Source organism: Centroberyx affinis, unplaced genomic scaffold (genome assembly GCF_046629955.1).
Source record: "Centroberyx affinis isolate AG114_WGS23_722 - 3 ecotype Tasmania unplaced genomic scaffold, CSIRO-AGI_Caff_v1 ptg002365l_1, whole genome shotgun sequence".
Lineage (NCBI taxonomy): Eukaryota > Metazoa > Chordata > Actinopteri > Beryciformes > Berycidae > Centroberyx > Centroberyx affinis.
In genome coordinates, this window is record NW_027280625.1 from 301,105 (window position 1) to 327,123 (window position 26,019).

Here is a 26,019-nt window from a genome sequence, read left to right on the forward strand (position 1 = left end):
AAACAAAATAAAGATAACATTCCAAAGAAATAAAACCTAAATGAAAACAAGCAAACCCTTACAGAAAACTAAACAAACTGAAATGAAAAATTTGAAAATGAATATGAATGAAAATGGAAATCACATATTGGCTGATACCAAGAGAAAGAAGAAACACTGAACTTTGACAGAGTTTTTCCCTTGTTCTCACTGAGGATCTAAGTTTAGCCAGTGTCGTTTTCATTGTTTCATAATGTGGGCGTTATGAAGACCTTTGTGACTCTAACTGTGATTAAGGGCTATACAAATAAACTTGACTTCAAATAAACACTTTGCGTATCTGATTTATTGTGTAATGAACACTAATTTGCTTGTTAGGTATGTTTTCATACTCAACTACCTTCAGTACATTTTATTAGTAATCACCTCTTTAAGGCCATGGAGTCTTAAAAACAGAGTAGTAGTGTGTGTGTGTATCCCTAAACTAAACCTAATTCTAACCCCTTTTGTTTGATATATTGAATTATTATTGGTATTTTGAGAATAATCCCCAGTTAAATACACTTACAGAGACAATGTTGTCTAATAATCATTACAGAATTCAACATTATTGTATTGGGATTGTGTCTTGATCTGATGTAGCTGGATTATATTCATACCTGGCATTAATTAAAATTTGTCTCCGGTATACACACTGAAAACTGATTTCTCTCTTAATATTTACATGCTTTAAAATTGACAACAAACACTTTGTCTCACTTGTTCCCCATCCCCCAGTATCCTGACAATCCATTTTTGGTAGTATGGTACAGTCCAAAACTTTATTCCCATTCATGTATGTCTGTATGTGGATGCATTGCATTTATACTTTGTTGTTAATTTGTTAATCTGACCACCTCTGGCTGTGGTTTGGGCAGTCAGATTACAACACATAAAAAAAAAAATTGGATTTTTATGTGGTTAAGTGCTATCCAATTACAATCCAGTCACCCAAGACGCATTTTAATGCCAAGTGTAAAAGGGGTCTATGAGAGCCAGGCTCTGTGTGTTTATTGGTTGACTAATTTGTTTGCTCGTTCATGCAGAACACTTTTTGCCGTGCAATGAAAGGGGAATTACGGTATGCGCCCTTTAGGCTTTGCAGAGCCATAAGAGCTGTTCATGAGGTGTATGAACCCAGTGTGCGCTTGTACACCAGGCAGTACGGTAGAAGTCACACAAGCAAGAGCCAGGTTGGTGTGCTGAACAGTCACATACCAGGAAGTAGCTTGGTGATTTTCTAGCTGTAGAGGCTAAGTCAATGCATGAATTAAATATTCTGTTCAGTGATTCTCTTAGTCACACTGCCACCACAGCACTTTGGTGTGAGCAGGTGGAGTTTCTGATCCGTCTCATTGATGCAATGCACTAGTTTAAATCAAAGTGTTATGTTGTTTCAAGAAATCTTGTAAGCTGTTATTTTACTGCATAAGGACAGGGAAGGAGAGATAACTCTGTGGTCAATAAAGATCCCATCGGCACTCATCGCAAGAGTAGGGGAGTAACCCCGGTGCCCTGGCAAAATTCCTAAAACAGGCCTTCCTTCCATCATGGCCACCTAATCATCCCTCGTTACCTAATTGGCTCTTTCAGTCCTCTACTCTCCACTGTGATAGCTGATGTGTGGTGAGCGTTCTGGTGCAAACTGGCTGCCGTGCATCACCCAGGTGGGTGCTACACATCGGTGGTGGATGAGTTGAGACCCCCCCCCCCCCGATATGTGAAGCGCTTTGAGTACCTAGGAAAGCGCTATATAAATGTAATCAATTATTATTATATTATTATTATTATAAGTAGCCACTATGTGTAAAAATGTCATGGGGCGGCGAGTTGCTTTTCCTTCCATCTTCCCCAATTTTTGGACTCACCAGCCGCCGCTGATGTAGAGCACGGCCATGCAAAGCCTACGAGTGTGCAGGTTTTAGTAGAGTACATGCTCTCAGCACAACAGGCGACAGTACAGGTTTGGGCGATAGGACGAATATATCGGCTATCGGCGATTGGCTGAGTCCATCACCGGTTGATTTTTTTGGCCGATTTCTGACATTTTACTTTGCTAATTTAATGGTAAGTAACCTGTAAAGCGCAATTCAAATCATTTAATAGCATAATATGTTATCCACACCTGTTTGTTCATTTGGAGGCTGCAAGCAGAGGGAGGCTCCTTCATCTGACGCCATCGGACTCTTTTTCAAATAGTGTCGGACAGCTGTTCAATCTTTTGCCGGTGTTTGCAAAAACAAATTAGTTCATTCAGGTCCTTCGGCTTGCCATTTTCGTCCGGTTTAGAACCAAAATAATCCCAAATAGGGGATTTTGTATTCTTTTTGGCAACAAGCTCTTCCATGATTGTTCACTGAAGATGGCGTGGGGGTGGGGGAGCCCCCTGCACATGCCGCACACACACCTGTGTGAATATATCGGCAGTCACCGGTTGATGGGCTGACGGTGGCCGGTTGGAAAATTTTAACATATCGCCCAACCCTAGTACACATATTATCAAACCCTCTGAAAGAACTTCATGCTAGGTAAGAGGAGTAGTAGTAGTAAATGTACAAGGTAAAAATAAAAATTAAGTCATTGTTATCTCTTAATCTCATTCTCCATCAGAAAATGGCAGAAAACAGTATTTATGTCTTTAAACACGTGGCCACGCTTTTCCTAAATCATGCCCAAGCATTCAAAAATATTTTTTTTGACATTATCTGGCGGGCTCCATAGATTGGCTAAATGCTGTACTTCAATTTGATATCAAATTCCCCTCTTAACCATGATAGTAGGCCTTGTCTATATAATATAATAAATCCCTATTTGCATTATAACCAAACCTCTATTTGCCTTATATTAAGACACAGTTTAACTGTACTGGAACAGAAAAAAAGACCTGATTTTTTGCAAAAACCTAGATAGGAACTACTTTTTGTTTTACGTGCAGGATACTGAAGACTGGACAAATGCATTGTCATAATTGCATAAAAAACACTAACCTGGCAACACTTCAGCAACAAGTGACAGAGGCCATTTAGCATGTCACAACATCAGAGGAAATATCCCGTCTCCTTTGTTTTGATGTAAATATTGTTATACACTCATTTTACAAACGGACACTTTACACAATTCATAGCCCTGTTTGACATGATTTCTGGGAAGGAAGCTATTCACATTTTGCACAGTGTGTTTTTTTAGCTATGCTAGCTTGCTGTGCCTATAATGTTAGCCTGACTAGCTAGCAGTCTAAAGGCTGCATAGCCTGGGATGAACATGGCTTTGCCAGTGCTTTCAGCTTAGTGATAACTTCCAATATAGGGAGGACTGGACCTTAGTGTCCTAAATATATGGCTACCGCATTTTGTGTAAGCCTAATTAACAAGTCCCTAGTCCTAGTGGTTGCACTGTTTCAGTCTGTTCTGACTCCTCTCCTTTTGAAAGAGGGAAAAGAGGACAGAGAATAGAGTAACCTTGAGAGGGATATTCAAGTCACGAGAGTTTCCACCGTCAAGAAGTATAGAGATCACAGGGGTTGAGGTGTCTCACTTGTTTCTCTGCCTTCTATGTGGCTTTCATGCAATGTTTCACATCATTACTGCAAATGCCCTCTCTCAACTCCAACAATCAACCCATATCTGTCTCTTTGCGTGCACCGGTACAGTAAGTTTGATATATTTCTCTTGCAAAGGACCCATGTGATACAGTAACTCCATCTGCCCCAGTTTCAAAAGTATCACTCGATGATCTGAAACCAATGACAGGGAGGGGCAAAAGAAATGAACCGAAGCATGTGAGTTCTGCGCTTTTTTTTTCTTTGACGTACTTTTGGAAAGGTTCATAGCCTAGTCACATATTTTGAGAGAGCAAAATGCTGCTTGTTTACAACAAATGTACTAGTGCTTTTGCTAATAAAGTACATTGCTCTTAATGGAGGATGAAAGATGCAAATTACGCTCAGGACAGATTTACCCATTTTTCCACAAAGCAAAAGCCTTGATTAAGGGTTAAGGGGTAGAATGTATTTGTATTTTTTTGTTATAACAGTTTCTCATTGTAGCCTCCACATTCCTGCTGCTGATAGTAAGTAAACATATGGGCATACCGGCATTCAATATTCAAACTACCTTTGTTCTAATTGCGTAAGAGGATGCATTCAAAATATAGGCTTACCTCACATTTATACACAGACCGGGTTAACTGAGGACTGTCCTATTTAGTAAGAAATGCTGAATTACCGTGGTCGAAGTAGAACATCTCATCAATATTGCGATGTCTCATTTTGTTCCCATATTAGGATATTAATTGCAAAGTGGACAGATGGCACCATTTGCATGTCCACCAGCGCTCTTAGGGATCAAGCAACAATTTTGCACTTCACTGCAACTGTCTCTTAAGAAGGTCATCCATTAAGTTATGTGAGGCTTTAAAAGCCTTTTCATGTATTATGAAATTAATTTTAAAAAGGGGTAGCACATGTGGCTCATTCTTCACTGAACTAGCTGCCGCTGAATTATCACATTCAATTGGCTTACACTGAAATAGAAACAGTTATTATAATATCACCATTAATGTACTCAGCACCATTTTTTTGTTTTCCTTGGATAATGATACACTGGTTTGCATAGGAATAGAAAAATGCCACATTGACCTTGAGTAATTCTGGCAGCCATCTTCTCATAGCTCTAGGTATATCTGAGCCTCTTTGAGGGCAATGTTAAAGGACTTTAGCTCATTGTCATTACAGAGGGTAAAATGTTTGGGGGATCATCTACATCTCTGATTTAATGATGCATAGTGAAATCTTATGAGAGTCACTTATGTCCCATAAAATCCCTGGACAAAGCTGTAAAATCAATGACCTGTTTTGTTACTTAATGAGTAGCTCAACTGTGGAAAGATTGGATCTCCATAATTCTTATGCCCCACCCATTAAAGTATAAACTTTGCTGTGTAGATTCAAAAATATAGTCCCTTATTTATGCGTTTATTAACATGTGTGGATTCAGCCTTTGTTGGTCCACAAAACACTAAAATGTGTGAAGTTAAATTCCTTGAGCTAAACTGTATATGTTTGTATTCATTTTCTTTTCAAGTTTGAAAAGACTTTGCTGACCACCATACAGTACTGTGTATGTCTTCCATAATATTGTACCTGCTAATCTCAGCGGGGCACTAAAATTGGAATGATTGGTATGCAGCCTTAATCTTGGAGAGTTAAGAGTTAGGGTGAGAGAAAAAAGACATAAAATCAACCAGGGGAAAAATTAATATGAGGCAAGGTAGTGGAACTGATAGCATTCTATAATGTGTTAGCACCGAGATTGGAGGAAAAAATGGCACCAAATGTAAAGTTATCAAAGTTTGTGGATTGTTTGGCACAATTTCTCGAAGCACAGCAGAAGATACTTCAAAGCCACAGCAAAATAAAAACTCTTCTTACCTGTACCTTTTTTTTTTCTGTCAAAATACCTCAAAAAAAGTGAATTCACTTCTGTTTTCTCTTCTTTTCCCACCTCTATCTGTGAAGTGATGCTTGTAGCACCGAAAGGTTCATAGTGAAGTTGTAGAGCCAGGTAAAAAGTGATTATGTATTCTGCCCCATCCTTGTAAATCCATAATCATTAACATCTGCTCTAGCTTTCTTTATTGAACTATTTCGCCCCTGTGTGGTCCACTTATCCTGGTTAACTCCACTTTAGCCAACTCAGCACATAGATCGAAAGATAGATAGAAAGAAAAAGAAAGATGGAGAGACAGAAAGAGGGAGAAAGAGACAGGAGGGCACCTCTTGAGAGAAAAAAAAAACAACAACAATAAAAAAAACAAACTTCTGCCTTTATTTTAAGCCGTCTGATCCAAGCACACTCACTGCAGACACATCTTACATCTTACTCTTCTTTTTTATGTCCCGGGAAATTATTCATTAGCCTATTTTGACAACTGAACATGGATTTACTGTCTGGTTGCAGGATATCTTGAAATAATATGTATAATTGCCTCTCCACAATATTGATTCAGACAAGGTAAAAATAAGAGTCCAATCATGTATATTGAGAACATGTTGACCGCTGAAATCAAAAACTCATTAGAAATCCCATTGACCTTGTGCCCATAATAACTTCACTATATGGCTCCTATATTTGAGCTGCATTTAAAATTCATGAATCGCTCTACTGATTTCCCCAGTGTATTATTAGTATTAGTATTAGTAGTATTAGTATTATCATTAAAGGTGTTACTAAAGCATAATGGATCATTGGAATGACAGGTTTGTCAAATCACATATCACCTGAATGACTTATTGATATCAAGTGACAGTAGACATCAATGTGTCAATATCCACAACATCCAATACAAGAAATGGGTGATGGTGACATTATCATTATTTTGGTGGCATCTTTGGTGACAAGCTGTCATTACTGTGGTGTTTTGCACTGTACTTCCCGGAGATCACTTGACAACATTGTCGCTGGTGCTTTGATGTGGCTGGACTGACAGCAGCTCCCACACTCCCACACAAACAAGCATGGGCTGTTCTCCTGAGACTGGAAACAACGGAGCGACAGCCGGTGCCCAAGAGCGGCCGCGTCTTCAGAGATGGTAATATCCACACACTCGATATATCCAAAATGTTTTATAAAGCATTGTGATAGCGGTTTAGTTACATTATCACTACTTTTATGCTATTACAGTCGGCAGCCGCAAGCGAGTGCTCAACCGATAACGTTATATATCGACAGCGACTGCCTGCAGAAACGATAGCAGCACACCTAGGTTAGCACTTAGCAATTAGCGCTAACAAGCTGCAGCTGCATTTAGGCTTTGGCCCAACATCATATTATAAAGTCACTCAATGTAGGCTGCAGCTAATAAGCGGAAATGAAACCTGCCAGTCGAACAGAAGAAGAGCCACATCTGCAAAACGCCTCAGTCCCTTCTCATCTTGGAGAGCTTTTCACCTTCGGAAAGGCAATGCCGATGTTCACTGCAAGTTTAAAAAAAAAAAAAAAAAAAAAAAAAAAAAATCGGAGGAAAGAGCTACCAGACACCAGGTGTTTAGAGCAGCAAATGTAAAGGCTTTCATGAACTGGCTGTAAGGTGACAGACATTTATTTATGAACTTGTCACAAATTATTACTGATAAAGACTGGATTTCAAAATGATTGCCGTGTGTATTACTCTGTGAGGAATTATTCATCAATCGCAACCACCATCACCATAGGTTAGGGTACATACCCTAACCGCGTCACTATTTTCTCTGATAGACAAAAATGTTACATGATTCAACCTAAATAATAATAATTGTATTTTTGTAGCACCATTCATGCACCATTGCTTTACATAAAATAAATGGGTTAAAGCAATTACAAGCAAAAGAAACAAAATCCAAAATGCAAGCAAAAGCAAGACAGAATTTGTCTGGTAAAATGACATTTAAAAAAGACAAAAAAAAGGTAAGGAAAAAATATAGGTAAGTAAGGGTAATACTCCAGTATGTGAATGAACCTCTTTGCTTATACGACTTACCAATCACCATTTTGGAACATAGGAATGAACCTCTATATACCTTTAAGGGTCATAGTGACAGAAACGGCACCTCTGTAAAATATGTCCTCTAAGCTAAAAGGCAGTTTCACTATCATCGCACTGTGATGTACATTTCTCTTAAATTACCTCTCACTTCAACAAAAAACAAGCTATGAGCAAAACACATAACCCACGTACATCTCACTAACCCACTCCTCTCTCTCTCTGTCTCTCTCTCCATCTTTAGCAGGTTATCAGGGCCATAACTAGAATATTATTTACTGGATTGGCAATGTTAAAATTAATGTTGCAAAAATCCCCTTTCTACAGTTGGATTCCGGCTCTAATGAGGCTTTACTGATACAGCGCTGATGGCTCTGCAGAGGAGACGGGCGCTTCTGGAGGAATGTCAAAAGTCTACCTCTGCATTCCCATGCACCATCATTAAGGTCATTTAGAATCTCCATTGAATCCCGCAGCAGAGAAACAGTGGCAGCAAAGTGGCAAAAAAGTCCATGAGAGATCACCTCACACATGAGGAGCCACAGCCACCCAGGCAGGCCCTGCATGCATGGGACTCAAAGTGTATTTGCATGTTCAAGAGGGAGAGTGCAGGCTGTATCTGCCTTTTGAGCTCTTAGTGCACATTAATGTATTGATTTTCGGGTCATTTCAGCGATCAGAGACACTTTTAGACCAGCATTACTGTACATACCATGAAAAGCTGCTTTTGAAAAACCCTGTTGGTGTAGGGGAAGGAAGCTCGGCGAGGTGATTTTAACATTTTCTAGCTCTTGGTTGCTTTTAGTGGCTTGATAGTCTGAATCGGTGTTACACTGGTAGCACGTTCTACCTGCCTGCTTTCACGTGACAGGAGGCCGTATGTGAAAAGTCATACAGGTATTATAATTTATGAAAGTACCTCCGCTTGCTTGTATTAGGTTCGGTCCATTTGGTCATGTGATGGCATTTTAAAATCCTCGTGGAAGGCGAAGCTTTGGCATCTCGGGTCAGCCGGACTGTCGTGACATTTGCCGTTGACAAGTGTTAAATCTGCAAGGAGGATTGTGAGGCCGCTGACTGACATTACAAATGATCTGCGGCTGCAAGAAAACACCTCTTGATGAAAAAGTCAAGTGGACAATCAGACAAGCCGCTACACATGTAATGTATTCTCTGTCACTCCTCACTCTTTTTTTGATTGACTTCGAGATTTCATTTCTCTATTCACTCGTTTCTCATCAAATCCATTTGAGGGTAAAAATGTCTCTGCGCTGAACTCCTGCCTGTATGTAACCCCATGGATGAAAGTAGAGCTTTAGGGTGAAATTCTTTTGAACTCTGCCTCCCTTTATTTTCCAGGTAAAATTTACTCTGACATTCAATTCCATTCCTTGTAAGGCGTCATCTAAAGCAAAATGCATTGTCTGTGACAAAATCTTCCCAGTAAGGCACAACTGCATGCTGAGAGAAATGAAGATGACAGCCATGATATAGTCATAGCCTTTGGATATCCTTTCTCTAAAGCTATGTTTGCATCCTCTACCTTTCTTCTAATGAACCCACCTTACCAAAATTGTTAGAAAATAGAACAGGGCTCTGCGACGCTAGCTCTTGAGCAAAAACAGTCAGCTCTCTAATATGTTTGCACACTACTCTTGCCATAAACCACTTGTTTTTACTCAAAGAACCATCAGATCTGGATGCATTGTGGATGAGTTTTGAACACACTCTCTATGGTAAGCAAAACTAAATGCTGTGTTTGACTGTTGTCATTGTCATTGTTAGCTATGGTGAAAAGCAAGTCTCATAACATTTCATGAAATGAGCACAATTATGTGCTCCGAATTATGTGAATTCCACCACAAATTAGATTATGTGACAATAAGATGAATTGGACACACCATTTTCACGTGTTCGTCACATGAAAAGGTTAGCTAACGGTTAAGTTTAGGCAACTAAAACAAGTTTGGGTGAGGTTAGGGAAAGTCTTTGGTCATGGTTAAATAAAAAACCTTAGCTAGAAACTAAAACTTCATTAACAGTTGAAATCTGCTTGGTATGAGTTGGGAATTGAACCTAGGTCCTCCACCAAGCTATTTCCATCATGCTCATTTCACAAAATTTCACGAGCCTCATATGTCATTACTATCAAATACTACCAAAATATTTTACATCTTTCACCAACACTATGCTGTAGTAACATAGCAATCTAGCATGTAAAGGATCTTACCCTTAGTAATATTTTGCCAGTATTTAATGGAATACACAGTAAATCATATAACATGTGAAACTTATATGAAATTCACAATCTAGAAGTCATGAAATTTGCACAAGTCTTAATAATGAATTGGGCTCGTCTCCATGGAGAAAAAGGTTTGGTTCATGTATTTCATTAACGATAATTAATTATAGAACAGGACAGGGTTGCGCTGGTGCTATATGTGGAGGGATTTGACGGGCATGGAAATATTTGCATTTTGATACAGTTTGGAAATGCGCCACCGTCTTCAATACAGCAGCTAAAATCCATACCCCAAAGCTCCCCAAACTTTTACCTGCTGGGATCTGTCAGAAGCATTTACAGTCTTAGCCTTCTCACTTCACAGAGAATTATACATGGGGTTTTCAACAGTGCGGGCTCGACATCATACAGACCTAATGCGTCCATGTTAAACAGTTGTCGAGATTAACACTGCAAAATATGTTTACATATCTTGCCTTCGGCGGAGACGCACATCTAAGCTAAGGTCTCAGTGTGCGACGCTGTGATGTCTGTGTGATACTGCTCGGCATCATGGGAACTCCTTGGCCTAGTGTTGAAAAACTGCCAGATTTTTCACTTTCCCCCCTCCACTAGAAATTCATGGGCTTGAATTTCCACCCCACCCGTTTCATGCCATCTCAGGGACTCGTGGCAAAAGTGAATGATCTTGGCCTCAAGGCAACATCTTACACTTGTGGAAGTTTGAAACTTTTCACTAGGTTATAATTCTGTTTTCGACAGGTTAATTTATATCCCCATAATCAAGTTCAATCCCCATAAAAGGCTGTAACTGTCTCTCTATGTGTGTGTGTGTGTGTGTGTGTTTTATGTGTATGCTGTGTTTGGCTGTGTGATTGAACGTGCGCGTACCACAAACAAAAAAAAACTACAAACACAAATCTCATATGCCCAAAAGCCATCATCAAACTCTTTGTGTGTACTGCATTGTCCCTGTCATTAGTCATACATTTCTATAAATATTCAATCAGCTTGACTAGCAGCCGAACACCACCAAGTCTCCAAAAAACAATCTCACCACCCCTTACATTATTTATTTCCATGCCCGCTTATGAATTATTTTACTTGTTCAACTATCATGCCTTCATATTTCATGTTTTACTTTCCTGAATATAAACCTCTGCAAAATAAAAGCAAAATCCAAAGCATGTTTCGCCTTATAAATTCAGTCATAAATTCAAGGGTTGTGTGCCTTTGAGTGTGGGTGCTGCTCAGAAAGTTCATGTAAATGTAGGGAGATGTTTGGTTTGCTGGTACACAAGAAACAGTACCCTGTCATAAATATTTGATTTGCAAAATAGGGCACATAAATTGAAGGAAAATGATATTTGATTTTGGGATGTCTGATACCATATATTCAGGTATACTGTAGTATTGTTTTGTTTGAGTTATTGGTCATGGAATTTGTCGATTTGTCTGTTTTTTTCCTTTTGTCCTTATTTAGATATGCCATAATGTGTTCTTTAATTTGGCTAATACATATTTCTTTCTACAACACGTCAACCATTTCTGTGCTATTCAGTCATGTTTGCTTTTAGCTCTGGGCTCTCCTATCATCAGTGGACCAAGAACATTAGCCCATTGTTAAATCCTGATGTTCAGCCTAGCAGGTCATTAGTCCCTGTCTGTGCCATTGTTCATATTCAAAAACCCATGTTCCTGTCATCATCCTCCCATTTAAACTCCATTTTCCTAACTCTTTTTTTGGTGATGAATTGGCCCCAACAGTGGCACTTCAATCAGGCCTGATTTTCTATAACACGTTGGAAAATGAGAGAGAAAATGATATGGAAATAAATCACATTTTGCTACTTGATCAGAACCACAGTCTGAGCCTGAGCTGCTCTCTGCCTTGAGTCAATTACTCATTACACACGGCTATTGACCTTTCTTCCAACAGGAAGTTCAGTGACTATCTCCGCGAGGATTGTAATTGACAAGATGTCTCTTTTAATAGAAAAATGCCCACATTTCTTCACAAGTTAATTATAAATTCAATAGCGGACCCAACGGCCACAGCCATTGTGAAAGGTTAGTGTAGACATTTGTACCTGCCAGGCCGCCCATACATGAGCACATAATTTATTCCTGACAGAGAACCCATTAACACATGTACTTTTATGTAATTTAGCACTTGACAATGTCACAATTTCAACATTCAGATCCATATACAGTAGATAAATCCAGGAGCATATGACATGAAAATAGACACTTTTAACTAATTTGTGCAACATGAGGTAGCTGACAGATACTGTGGCTGTGTTGAATGTTGGACTCACTAGGCTTGTCTGCGCGGCGCGTGCTTCATAGAGCTTCCATTTCCAATGTGAAATAATGTCTGTAACGTCTGTAATGGTACAGACGATTTGGTTTCGCATTATGAGACAATTTAGAAGTGGCAGCTCATCCGTCAACATAAGGAAAACATGACAAGTCCCCTCTGCGATGCACACAGATCTGCCCTTCATTTGCCCTGGATCCTCTCCCTGAACTCTGCCGGGTGCGGTGGGAGTGAGCAACATGCAAAGTCAATCCGATGCCGAACAATTTCAGGGGAAGCGGTTCATTCTTATCTGTTCTAAATTTCTGAGAATCTGCATTACATCCTGACACATTAACTCCAGGGGTGCCCGGATCTCGCTCACGTCCCAGCACATCAGACATCTCAACCTTCACAACCCCTCCTCTTATCTGAAGGCAGGGTGATGTGACAAAGGACAGGGTGACAGCTTGTGCATGTCATCTTCAAAATCGACCCACAAACGCTCACAAATGCTGTTGTGGATGTATTTTAGTTTACAACATGTTTTCTTTTTTTCCTTTCGCTTTCAACTGGGGCCTCTTTTAGCAAGGTCTTCAGTCTGCTATCCACCAGTTATTTTACATTATGAACACAGACAAAATTCAAGCTTTACAAAATGTCTACAAGTAAATTTTTTTTTTTTCAATGACACTGGGAAGATGGAAGAACAAGTTAATGGTACCTTGTGCTAATCATAAAGGTTGTCAGGCTGAAGGATTACAGGTGGGACCCACTACGCTGAGTGACAGCTCTGATTTCTAGTATGTGAGGAGGGGTAATTGGAAAATAAATAAATAAATAAAAAATAAAAAAAACGGAGGAGCTAGAAAAGACATTTTCTCACATCAGTATCAGCTACATTTACCCAGTGCTAAAGCCAAATGAATGAGAGCTATAGGGGCAAGCATGACATGGATGACACCGCTATTGAAAATTCTGCTCATCTCTATCATTTCTCTGCTACTTCTGACCCACTTAGAGTTTCTTCAGTATATGGTGTGCATCAATAGATGTGTGAGTTGATGTGTGAAGTTTCTATTGCCTTCTGCTGCTCAGACTGTAGGATTCCATTCAGCTTTATCAAATATCCAGCTGACAGATATCCTTGTCAACCTGAAGCCATAATTCATCCATGTGAGCTGAACAGTGTTCCATTTTTGTAGCAGTGTGGTATGGTTGCCCATTCAGGCAATGATTTTGATATCTGGCAGTAAGTTCCAGCTAGCACATGAATCAAAGTGCGCAGCAGTAATAATATAATTCATTTTGGAATTGATAGCTGCATTTGTGATATAAATAGTATCAAGTGAACACGGATTGCCAGCTGTCCCTTGCTAATATTTCAAAAAGTGTAAAAGATTTACCTTGTGTCATATGAGCCATCAACTGTAATTTTTTACCCCAAATTACTGCGTATTTGCATGGATATTTTAAGATATAGCATAATCAACATGTCTTATATATAAACTGCGTACCTCCCATATTAATCTGGAATTGTGGAACTCTTCATTTGGTGTCCAGCTCTTCAGAGGGGCAAAATGTCCTGTACAATGTGTGTGCTGAAAGAACCATAAAATGAAGGACAAGTATTTTGACAAGAATGACATGAGGCAGGCAACGACCTTACAGAGTTCCACTTCTCTCAGCTGAAAAGGAAAGGACTGCGGTTGCAGCGGGCCAAGGAACAGAAACACTCCACCAGAGGATTGGAAAAACTGATGAATCCTGGTTCCTGCTGTTCCACATTGATGAGAAGACTTGGGTAAAACCGCATGAGTACATGCATCAATCATGCCACATATCAGGTTGTGCCGTGATGGTGTGGGGTGTGTTTCTGTGGGACCCACGGTAAAAGTCGAGCAGCGGTTGAATGCCACAGGATAGCAGGACGCCGTTGCCAATCAGGTGCATCCCTAACAGCATGGAAGCGTGGCTGTGAATGGATTTTTTCAGCAGGGTAATGCCCCATGCCACAAGAACTGAATTGTCCAGGAATGGCTCCATGAGCACAACAGTAAATTCATCTTACTGCAGTAGCTTGCCCAGTCGCAAGATCTCAATCCAATTGAGCATCTGCGGGAAGAGATTGAACATTTGGAGGAGGGATCTGCTTCCAGTCAACTTGATGCAACTGCGGGAAGCATTGAAGTCAACATGGGCCAGCGTCCCTGTGAAAGGCTTTTGACATGTTGTAGAGTCCGCTCCCCATGGAACAGATGCTGTGAGGAGGACCAGATAGGATGCAACTCAATATTAGAAACATGTTCCTAATCTCTGTGTTCTATTTATATATAAAGTAGTGGAAATACATTTTACATAATACAATTGGATTGTGTGTATGGTAATCAACATGCTAACCAAAAGTGAAGCAAAAGAAAAACAGAACATATCATGGAAAAGTGTAACATTTTCTAAGTATATTGTTTCTAGGTTTTCATTTGACTATTTACTATTATTTTGACTATTTTAATTTCAATTCATACGTTTCTTGGTTAAGACTGCACCCTTAACATCAACAATGGACATATCCCAAACAGTGCAACGGGACTGTTTGGGATTCACATTCCTTCGCATTTCTGATTTCAAAAGCACACTCTCAGAATCATTTAAGTGCGGTAAAGTGATGATGCATCGACATTAATCTTTCTTTTCAATCGCATACTCTGGATATGCATCTCGTGGGAAGTTTAGGGAACCTCTTGACACGCTGTTTCCTCTTCATTACCCAACCAGCTGTTCTTCCTAATGAGCCTAAAGGCAATCTCTCATTCTGCAACTTATAGCCCTGTCTCCTGTGCAACTGGTGACATATCGTCTGCCCACAGAGTCAGGACCAGCCACCAGAAAATGAAGTTTGTTGTCACCGCCAGTTTGCCCATATTTTTCTTGAATATTACTGAAGCAGAGCAAGAGGTAAGATGGACTACCTAAAGCTCAACCCGAGTACAACTAGTGCGAATGTATTCAAATTTATTCAAATCAGCGTTAAAGTAGCCATCCTGGGATTTTCTAAAATTTCCTTAAGAGTTTGGAGACACTTCTGTTGATTGTTTTCCATTAGGCTAACATATGCAATTTGGCTCTTATTCACCATGCTGCTTTCTGGTGTTAGAAACCATTCTGAATACAAAAGCTATTGCAGAGTAATCACTTACAATGAGGCAGTGAAAACCGGCAGTGTTGGTTTTTATACAGTGTACCTGCCCATCTCAGCATATTGCAACCGATAACATACATAGTACATACATAGCCAGCATCACTTTTGAAGAGGCTTTCATATATATGAGTAAGATGACTTGATAATGACAAACACTGAGTGAAATTCCTAAATTAATAGCTCACTGCTTCATTGTCTTTTCCCCCATTCTTTGGTAATGGCAATAACAACAAAGAACAATGAGCATTGTTTCCCGGGAATGTTTCTCATCTGTACAACTTCAAAGTCTGTATTGGGAATATCGATACCGGAGCAATTTATCTGTACATAGTCACACGGGTCTTGGCAAATAATCAGAATGAGTCCCTGACAGGGCGCTGCAGGTGTAGATTAGCTCCCACTCAGATTACCGCCCCATGAATCCTCACAGATACAGTATGTACCCTGATGCCGAGTGAGTGAAACTGCTTGTGGTGTGCCAGAGGAGAATTACTCCCCTGATGTATCACATTAATATGTGATAAACAACCTTGCATTGCCAGATTACAATAAATAATTCACTGCCCTTCAGAGAATGTGATATGTGCCTGCACGGATTATTTACAGCTTTGAAATTATTCTTTTAATCTCGTAGAGCAAGCTGCCAAGGTGAACCCGGAGTAAATAATGCATGGCAAAAGTTTATTCTCGCTATATATTCTTTTTTGTCTCCCTATTCTTGAGTCTGTCTATTATTTCTCAGTAAATGGATGAATGGCTGGAGCATTGCGGGGAGTGCGCACTGGTTGTTTTGTTTTGTGTTGTTTTGTTTTCTAATCGAGTTTGGGGTAATTTGAGGGTTATTTAATATTCTTCTGCATGACTCCTTGGGGTTCATTGCTGGTCCAGTGTTATCTGAAGTGGAGAAAGCTGAATATAGACACTCCATCTAAGAAAAGATGCCGACAAGTGTTCCAGAAAGTGTTTCCTTGTCTCATAATAAGAGTTCAACTAAGTTTTGTAGAGAAATTGCAGAGAAACATCCTCGTCTGATACTTGGCTGCACAATAACAGGAGACACAACAATATAGATTCAAGCATGGTGTGTACAGGCCAGCAGTATAAGCTGATGCTGATGGTAGATGCTAAATCTGCTGGTACCGATGTATTAAAGAACTACTGAAGACCCTCTGAAGTGCCTCTGGGAGTTGATTTTGGTGTCTATTTTCAGTGCAGTGGAGTACAAGGAACCAGCTTAGATGCAAGAAATGTAAATACAGACAGATAAGTAAGTTGGAGAGACATGACATCTGTATATGGGAACTAGCAGAAGAAAATGTTACTGTTAATGGACAAGCCACACACATCAGAAGCTATGACTTTTTTGCACCTTTAAACAGCAGCACACACCTCAGGTGTGCCTCTGACAAAAATTCCAAAACTTCCAAAACTTTCACATTTTATCTAACAATTGCAACATTTCTCCAGTTCATGTTTAACTTCACTTTTTAGATGGATTTTTTTGTTACTTTTCCCTTTGAGTCCAGTAGAAATAAAGAAGGGAGAGGCGAACAAAGACAAAAACAAAATATTTCAGTATATCCCAATCTCACAGCTATGTTGCAGACATGATGAGTCAAAGCTGGACTGAACACTTAAACCTTTTCTTACTTTCTTCTTATTCACTCCAGAAATGAAACCTGCACATTCTCCCAGACTAATTTAGAGACAAGTGGAGTTGCAGATGAATTTGCTTCGAGATACACTGAAATACGAAATGCTGGACAGAGGACTTGAAAAAAAAGATATCCACAGTCTGGTGATGTTAATGGTTTCAAACACTGAGGAAAATTGCACAGAAAAGGGCTGCAGTTTTTAAGTGTTTATCTGATATTGTGAAACATTTCTTCAAATTGAAGCTGACAGTTCGCCCTTTAACCCCATAATTATGCTGTTATTTCACATCCACAAAAGTGAGTGTATGACGTCAAAACAATCAAAAAGTGTTACCATCCAAATGTTTATGGAGCACACAGTAGGTCCAATGTAGAGCTCAGTTGGATGTGAAACCCTTTTTGGAGAGGTGTTGCAGGCATTGCTCCACCTAGAATGCTTGAAACATAAGAAATTATGGATGGGAATAATAACAGCCACAAACTGACTCTTTGTACTTCTGATCACAGAAGGCAGTAACACACTGAATTTTGAGATTCCAGTGTTATGGTCGGGCCTGAATCTTTGGGAATTCAACATGTGACCAACACAGGATTCCCTTTAGCTGCAGATGTTCCTATACATGCTGAAGCAATGGTGCTGTTGGTCGGCATGACGACGGGCGTTCCAAATGGTCATTGTCGAGTGGCAGGCACAGAACATTCAGCCAACCCTTCTCTCAACAGCACCATGTGACCACAAAAGTTGAATATATATTGACCTATAGATTCTTGACAAGCACACAAAAGGAGCAAAGTGGGGGTATTTCAGCTTAGTAGCGAGGATCTGCACCAAGATATGATGCAATATCAACCACATTGCAGCTCCACTCTCATGGCGTATTCTGTGGGGTGCGAACGTGTATTCATGAACTAATCAAGCAGCACATTTTCCCAAAAGACCCTCTGATGATTTGTTATTCTTTAAGATTACATTACGGCATATCATAATTTTGAATCACTACAATATGCAACTTTTCTCCTTGAGGCAGTGAAGTGTATTGCTAGTTCCGCCCTCCTCCCCCTCAGTTGGTCAAGGTCCCGCCCCGACAGTTGTCACTCATCTTGATGAGCTGTCATCCAGCCTGAGGCTGAGGGAACAACAGGTGCTGAAGAAGCAGACGGAGAACGCAGGCAATCAGCAAAAAAAAAAAAAAAGCAATGCTGATGTTCACCTGTGTTTTTGAACGGGTCTTGTCTTGCTATGCGCCCCGAATGTCCCAGACATCATTAAAAAGCCAAAATCAGGCAAACGGGGGAATTTGGGCATGAACTCACAGGGTCACAGATACACAGACTGATCATGTATAATATATCCCATTTACTTATTCATTTTTTAATGTGAAAAAAGTCGCACACTGCAACTTTAATCAATCCTCGTCAAACTAAAAGAAGCTGGGGAAGGTTAGTTGCTGAACCTTTTGCTGTCCATATCTAAACTGCATGGCAGAATGCGTGATCCGACTTCACTTACTATTCCATTTGATACCATTGATGTTCTTTTCTCATAAAATGAACACGCGAGTCTTTTAGAATCATATTGCTGAAAGAGCTCACATTGAGTAGACAGGTGGATAAAATCAAGCTAAAGCCTTCCAGTCACAAAACCCTTAGGCTGGTGCTTATATCATCCGCCCCATAAATCTGTAAAGCAAAGCGCCTTTACTGTTCCCTTTTTTATGTACAACCACCTTGGTTGTTCGGAGCCTTAAGCTACTGTGTTTTAACTTCGGGAAACAGTGCTGCCATGTTTCAAACCTTTCAGATGGGAAGATTAGTGTGTAAACGCCTGAGGATTACAGTCGATGCACCATCAGCAGTTCTCTGTCTATAGCCATTCACCTGCACGCTATGATGCTTTCTCTTTTCTACACACATCTACACAACACGATTTAGAGATTTGCGAAGGTACAGGGAAGAAGCTATGTTGCTTCATCAATAAAGGCAACGCCTAAATCAACAACAACCTCGCCTCCTTCGACAGCTTGTCAGAACCGTGTTCAAGTTTGTTATCATCATCTGTAGACTATTTTCTACAGACTATTTTACTATCATCTGTTTAGACTTGAACGTTTTTTAATCACACAGCCTTTCTTTAATGGTCACCTTGTCCTGCGTCGCACACTCCATTTAGTTCACGCTTATTCCCATGGCAACTAGAGAGCCATGTGGGTTCATACAGGTCCATAGGAGACGAGTGTGCTTCCAACAGTTACTGAATGGTCGGGTTCCAAGGACAGCACCGAATGATATTAAATTCAATTAAATAACATTTTTATTAGTTTTATTATGTTCTGCCACCATATGATATGCGACACATTATGTCATCAAGGTGGCGTCCATCTGTCTGTCTTGTGAACACAATAACTCAAGAACAACACAAGATAAAAAAAAAACTACACAGGTTCCCCCTATAGAGGAGATGATCTGATTAGATTTGGGAACACCTTGCTGCATACATTTGCAGATTAATGTGGAAAAAACAGAATTTCTTGAAACTGCAATACCTCCTCAATGCTTTAAGATACGCAGTTCATATTAATACCATCCATGTGTTATGTGAAGACAAGTGTGTTGACAGAAATATTAGCTAATCAATGCTATATTTAGCTTAATTAATGAACAATTAATGAACTCATTAGCATTGCTGGTTATGTTGAAAGTATCATCATGATTATGGCGACACATTAGGCAGCGCAAGTGCCTCATGTTTTATTTTAGCTTGTTTTCCTGTGATAATATAATAATTTTTATGTTTTTATCTTATCATTTTATTTTATCCTTACTGTTTATTTTGGTTTTCAATTTATGGTAATCCCAGTATTTACTTGAATGTTGCCGTTTTCCACCTCTGTCCTCCTATCTTAATTTAATTCCCGTTTACTGTTCCATTGCTTTTTAAATTCGTTTTGAGTATTCTGCTTTTATTTGGACTGTCAAAGCACTTTGTAACTCTGTTTTTAAAGGTGCTATATAAATAAAATTATCTTTATTATTATAAATGAGGCTTGACACATAATAGCTTTGTGGTGGTCTGTGAACTTTCACTTCATTTTGCAATAAATCATCTCGCTCAACTGACTTGAGTGCTCACTTGAGCGCCACCCGTCCCTCCATCAGCTCGTGCCGCACTGGTGTAATGTTGCATGTTTCCGGCGCTTGTAGGTGAGATACACAGTCACAATTAGCAATGCCACACTTTGATCCTTATTCATCAACCGCTGACATGAAAAATTAATTCCCTTTTTCAGTTCTAATTAGTAATCTGGTTTAGCGCGTGCTGCCACGATGCTACAGCTGTTTTATTCATTCACAGAGGTTCCTCTAATGTCAGCATAAAATCTTGACAAGCCAGTCATGTTTCAGCTGGGAGTCAGGTGTCGTATCATTCATATTGTCAAGTCGTAAGTAATGTTAATTCAGCATTGGGTGTGTGTGATGGAAGGCATTTTCTTTCAAAGGATGGTGCCATAATGATATACTGCCTTCTCAGTGGCAAAGACTTATAACAACTGGGGGGGGGGGGGGGGGGGACAAAACACTCTCTTATGGAAATGTATTATGGATTTTAGACGCAACATTTTAGTAGATATTATTTGTCAGAGGCTCCAAGGAGTATTATTTTTGCGGAATGTATTCTTTTGCGCGGAGATTACTTAGGGAATAATCTACAATGATTTCTGGATTTATTCACACCCACATACAGCCCAGACAAGGCCTCGCCATTCCAGAAGACAATTTGCTCATCTTTAAAAAGTGGAGAATGATCACATCTCCAAGGGCTTGACTCCTCACCGTAACCCCCAAAAGTGATGACACAGGAATCTATGGAAAATCCCCCACCTCAGCGTTTTTTCCCACTGTAACTTGAATTTGAGCAGTAGCCTTTCACAGTATGACAATACAGCAGGGAGGGATCCTTTAAGATATGGAGATATGAGGAAAAAACAACTTTCTTCTCACTGATGTAATAGTGCACACACACGCATGCAAACCCTTATGGATTGATTACATATTTCAGGTTTATTTTCTTTGCCTTTTTTTCCCCCCACTTTAGTCATATGACCTTCCGAGATGACATTCCCGATGTCACAGTATGTGCAAAGGATGATAAAGCTTTACTGAAGCACCGCGTCCTGACTTGGCCAGTATTTCAAATGTCGGCCCCTTATGCCATTAATAATATTTCCCACCTAAATTTATCATCACATCATATATTTCACCTGTATCTCTTTCCAGCCGTAGGGCAGTCGAAGAGGATCGCTCTGTGACAGATGACTACCAGCTCTTTATCTCTCGTAAATCCATCTTTCTCTGATCAGGGTCATATGGCTGCCAGTGAGTGCACAAAGTGAGTCTTCAAGTTTCTTATTTTTTTTTTGCAATCATACAGTATCACCATTTCAGCATCGGTAGCAAAATATTCGCTCGCAAAAACGCATATGCGAGAGAGAGCGTTGTCATTCAATATGTCAAGGTGTACAAGCGTATTCGAGAGGCCAGGTGCACAGCACAACACTTGCTAATGTCTACATTTTTGAGGTCATTCGCTTACAGACGTTTCTCCAGTGCAAATGATTTTAATCATCGGAGTTCAGAGAGAATCATACGGCAAATAGATCAATGCTGCGTGCGTGCCAAACCAAAAGTTTCTACTCCCCTTCACAGTCGCTGCCAGGATAAGAAGCTGACGGCACCAGCCATACAATCTTCAAGTACAAATACAGCTAAGCCGCTAAGCTGATGATTGGTGTGGGAACACAGTATGTAAGCGAATGACTTTGAGGAGGAGGAGAGGGCCCCGCTGATTTCTCAATTATACTTCCTCCTCAGGCTAGGGAGAGACAAAAAGCTAAACTGCATCATTGACAGTCAACCGGGCCAGACCAGACTCTTGCCCTGAGGTATTGTGGTCCAACAAAAAAGGGTAATAGAGCTTGCTCCGTGCGAGGGAGGCTCACGCTGCTCCGAGACCGGAGAGAAAGGTTACACATTTGAACAACGTGACAACTGCGCGCGCCGGCTCTCCGCTTGAAGCCGACTTTTTTTTAATATCTTTGGCGGTACGTGGAGATGGAATGATCTGTGGATCCGGAGCTTGTTTCCCCATGAAAACAAACAGCCGCAAAGATGTATTGTGCACAGTTTGCATTGAGCAGGGTAAATATGCGGGGCGATGTGGACACAGCATAAGTAACCATCCTAAGGCTTACGATTACCACATGAAATGCCGCACATAATGGAAGGCAAGGAATGGGGAAAACACAACACTAAGAAAAAAGTCATGGGAATAAACATATCTCCAAAGAGTCCACAACCCCATATTTAAAAATTAAATATTTTCTGTTTTTTTTCCCTTTCAGACCCCCCTCCAACAGAGGGGAATGTGCCGGCAATAGGAATGTGTGAATTTCAAATGATGTTTTAAACATGGAAGCACACTGTAATAAACATCAGCATTAGCATTCATACTGTGGTGATAAAGTAGGTTACCCTAGAATAGGAATATATCCTCTGCGGTGCACCATTGTTGTTAAATACTTAATGGCGCTGCCAGTATCTTCAAGAGACACCTGTCCTGTTGTTTTGTAAGTCTGATTAGAGTGTGAAAGAGCTGTGGGGAATAAGAATCAATGGGGAGCTTCGTGTTAAGTCAACTCTGCGTGAACGTACTTTAGAAATGGCATGTTTGTTCCCAGAGCAAAATAACCCTACACTAAGTGTTTTTCAACAATTATCTCATCAGGTACTAACCTGCGTTAGCATCAAGCAAGAAAATAGTGAGCCCTTATAGCCCTGAAAATTATTTATCCTAAGCAATATGAACATAACCTTAGTGCCTCGGCTGCATGAGAAGAAATGTCTTTTCAGTTTTGTACCTTTTTCCCCCTATGTAATAGGAGCGTGACCTGGTACACTCTATGCAGCTGCTCAGCTGTGTTATTGTCAAATGCATGATAAAACTGTCTATCTTTATTAGTACATTATTGCATTCATGCCACCAGTGGCTATGCTTACACGCACAGCTGAATTGGCTATTGGCCACGCTTTAAGGTCTTCTTCAAGTTTAATTGTTTACATGCACCTTCATTATCCTGCAACTGAGCATTGCTGTTGCTATGAATAAACCAGAACAGAATAGTCAGCAAAAAAGTAGGGGAAGGGGCGGCCGCCAGCTCCCCCCTCCCTCTTTAACTGAGCATTAGGTTACTTCTAATACAAGGGAAAGTGTTAGTATTGTTTGCTGCAATGTTTTTTTTGTTTTCAAGATGTACCCATAAGTCTGTGTGAGACTGATTTTACTCAAACAGCAAAAAACAAATGTGAAAGGATTAAGATGTTTCCATGCCACAGTAATCAGTATAAAATCGCTAAAGCCAGACATCTTAACCAGGTTTCTCACACTCTGAGTATGAGCTTTAAGCCATTATTCTAATTCTGAATTCCGAATTATGACTTTTAAATGTGATGACCCAAAAGGTTACTCGAGTAACTGGGTTAGGAACAGAATTCTCCGCGCATGTAAACGTATCCATCCAAAACACTTATCTGTGTACAGCAATTTTTTCTCCCTTGATGAATGTATTTGTTCGGAGCTGTGGAGCAGCTCAGAATATCGTTCAAGTGCACGGAAAAGCAAAATATAGAAATGCACCATTCAAAAACCCTGTAGAAAGTACCTGTCATTCTCCCCCTGTGAAGTGTAGGAGTTCTCCCCCTCCCCGCAGAGCTCTTGTCTATTTTCAGTGATATGGTTTCCAAGCCAGCAATCACGTAATTAAGGCCCTTCATCATATTTATTCATCCTCACAGGTTTCTGACAACCTACAACTGTTTCCCACCCCCATTGCTAAACCTTGTACAAACAGGAGAACTCTTGGCAGTATCTTGATAGTTTGTTTGATTCATTTTGTCTCCGGCCTGATCCATCTTTACGAGACTGCAATCACTCACTCAAACTATATATAGGCAGTGCTAACAATTTGATGAATCAAAGTATTTCTTTTTGTCCGTGGCAAGGTAGCGTGAACCTCGCTGAAAGCCTTGCACTCAGCGAGCAGGAAATGGTTTGAGAACAGGACTGAGGCCTAATCATTAATGTATAATTCCACAGCATCCCATCAGAGCAATACGCTATCACTGTGCCTATTATTAAAAGTTTATAAGACTGTTACAGTTGTCTGTGGCCACCTTAAGAGCTTTCATTCATTATTTAACTTGTGCCAGGGAACAATATGAAGCCGAACTTATCAACTTCTCTCCATGCCGTCGTACGGTGTCCATCTGATGCCCTTCAGACGTGAAATATTGAACTAAGTTTATAATAGACTTACTGGAAGTCCCCGGCAACAGCCAGCTGAAATCTGTGCATCTTTTATGTCTGTTTGAGTGCTGTGAAGACAGAGAAAGATAAGTGAGAATGTCTTACTTCCATTTTAGGTCAATTTGAGGTAGAAATGGGGAGATTTTATTAAAGGAAAGGCAGGGGGAATAGTGAAAGTGAAATCTGTGGGCAGAAGAAATTTGGTATTCTATCCTTTTCACAGCATACTGATGGCAAACTGTTGCCTGTCATCATATATATGAAATATTCAGAGGATTATCTTCATCACTTAACGGCTTATTCGTTGTTGTTGTTGTTGTCTTTGTTGTTGGCCCTCACACTACAGATGACTTTTTTGGAAGGGGGGACGCCAGTGATCACAAACCCAGAGCATAAGTCCAATCAAAGGACAATAACAGAGCTGGTGGTGTGAGACCCGCTGGTAGTGCCATAAACCCAGTGCAGCTGTATTTCACAAGCTTTTCAGTGCAACACTTCAATCATCTGTGAAGCCATCTGAGGAAAGGCCTCATTCATATCATCTATTGTAAACAAATTAAAACCCAAAGAGCAAGTTTGATATAATTAGTCAGAGTAGATCACAGAAACAAAAAAAAACGCTGCACACATAGCCCTTAATGACTGCTGGGTAAATGACTAAATAAATATGCACGTTTAAAACGAGATTGGGTTCACTTCCAGTTTTCTAGTGTAGAGTGCCACAGTTCTGGGGGCTAGGCATGCTGCCAGCACAAACTCATGAGGGTGTTGTGTCGTTAACAAACAAGCCCCACACAGCTCCATTCTTTGCCTCCTACAATTTAAAACACAAGATGGGAGAGCGTGCCAATGACAGAGCAGGGAGTGATGCCAGAGACCGTACGATGTGGGCGAAGTGCTAATGATCAACAGTCCCTCCTAAAACACGCAGCTGGAGCGGCAAGAGATGAGGGGAATGTAAAACTCTGCCTAATGCCGATCTGTGGAATTAACAAACTCTTAAATGCGGAACACTGCATTTGCATGAAACTGCTGCAAGTTTTTCACCAAGTATCTATCTATCTATCTATCTATCTATCTATCTATGTGTGTATATGTGTTTGGAAGGGCAGGCGACATGAGAAAATGCTCCAATTGAATTCAAAATGAATTCAATTTTAATCCAATTCAGTAACACATATTCTTCCATTCTGTTTTCTGTATAACAATCAGTTCACAATCAATTCAATTAGAAATTGGAATTTAGCAGCGGCTCACAGTTGTGCTCTTAATTGACCTCAGCCTTGTCACATATCACTTGCGTTTAGTTGTCTCTCTTTTGCCGAGAACAATCTGCTATTTGAGGCAATTACCCCAGAGTCAAAAATGATTTCCAATACAAAAACAAAGTGAATTGCTATTGTTGTGAATAGGGCACAATTTTCCAAAACATTTGATGCATAAACAGAAAGCCCATGTATAGTCTGGGGCCACTGACTATCCTTATGTAACTGGATTAATTCAATCCAAAATTTGACATTGTGCATACTGAACAACCACCATTCACACACTCCACTGTGTGGAAAGGAAAGAGAGAAACTTACTTATTGTAGGCTATTCTCTATTCTCTCTTCTCTGAGATGAAATAAATTAAAGACTAGGGTTCTATAAACAATTTTCTCATTGCAATTAACACATGACAGTTATCACCCCGCTGTACCCAGGCCAGTCTTCAGAACAGACAAGCTC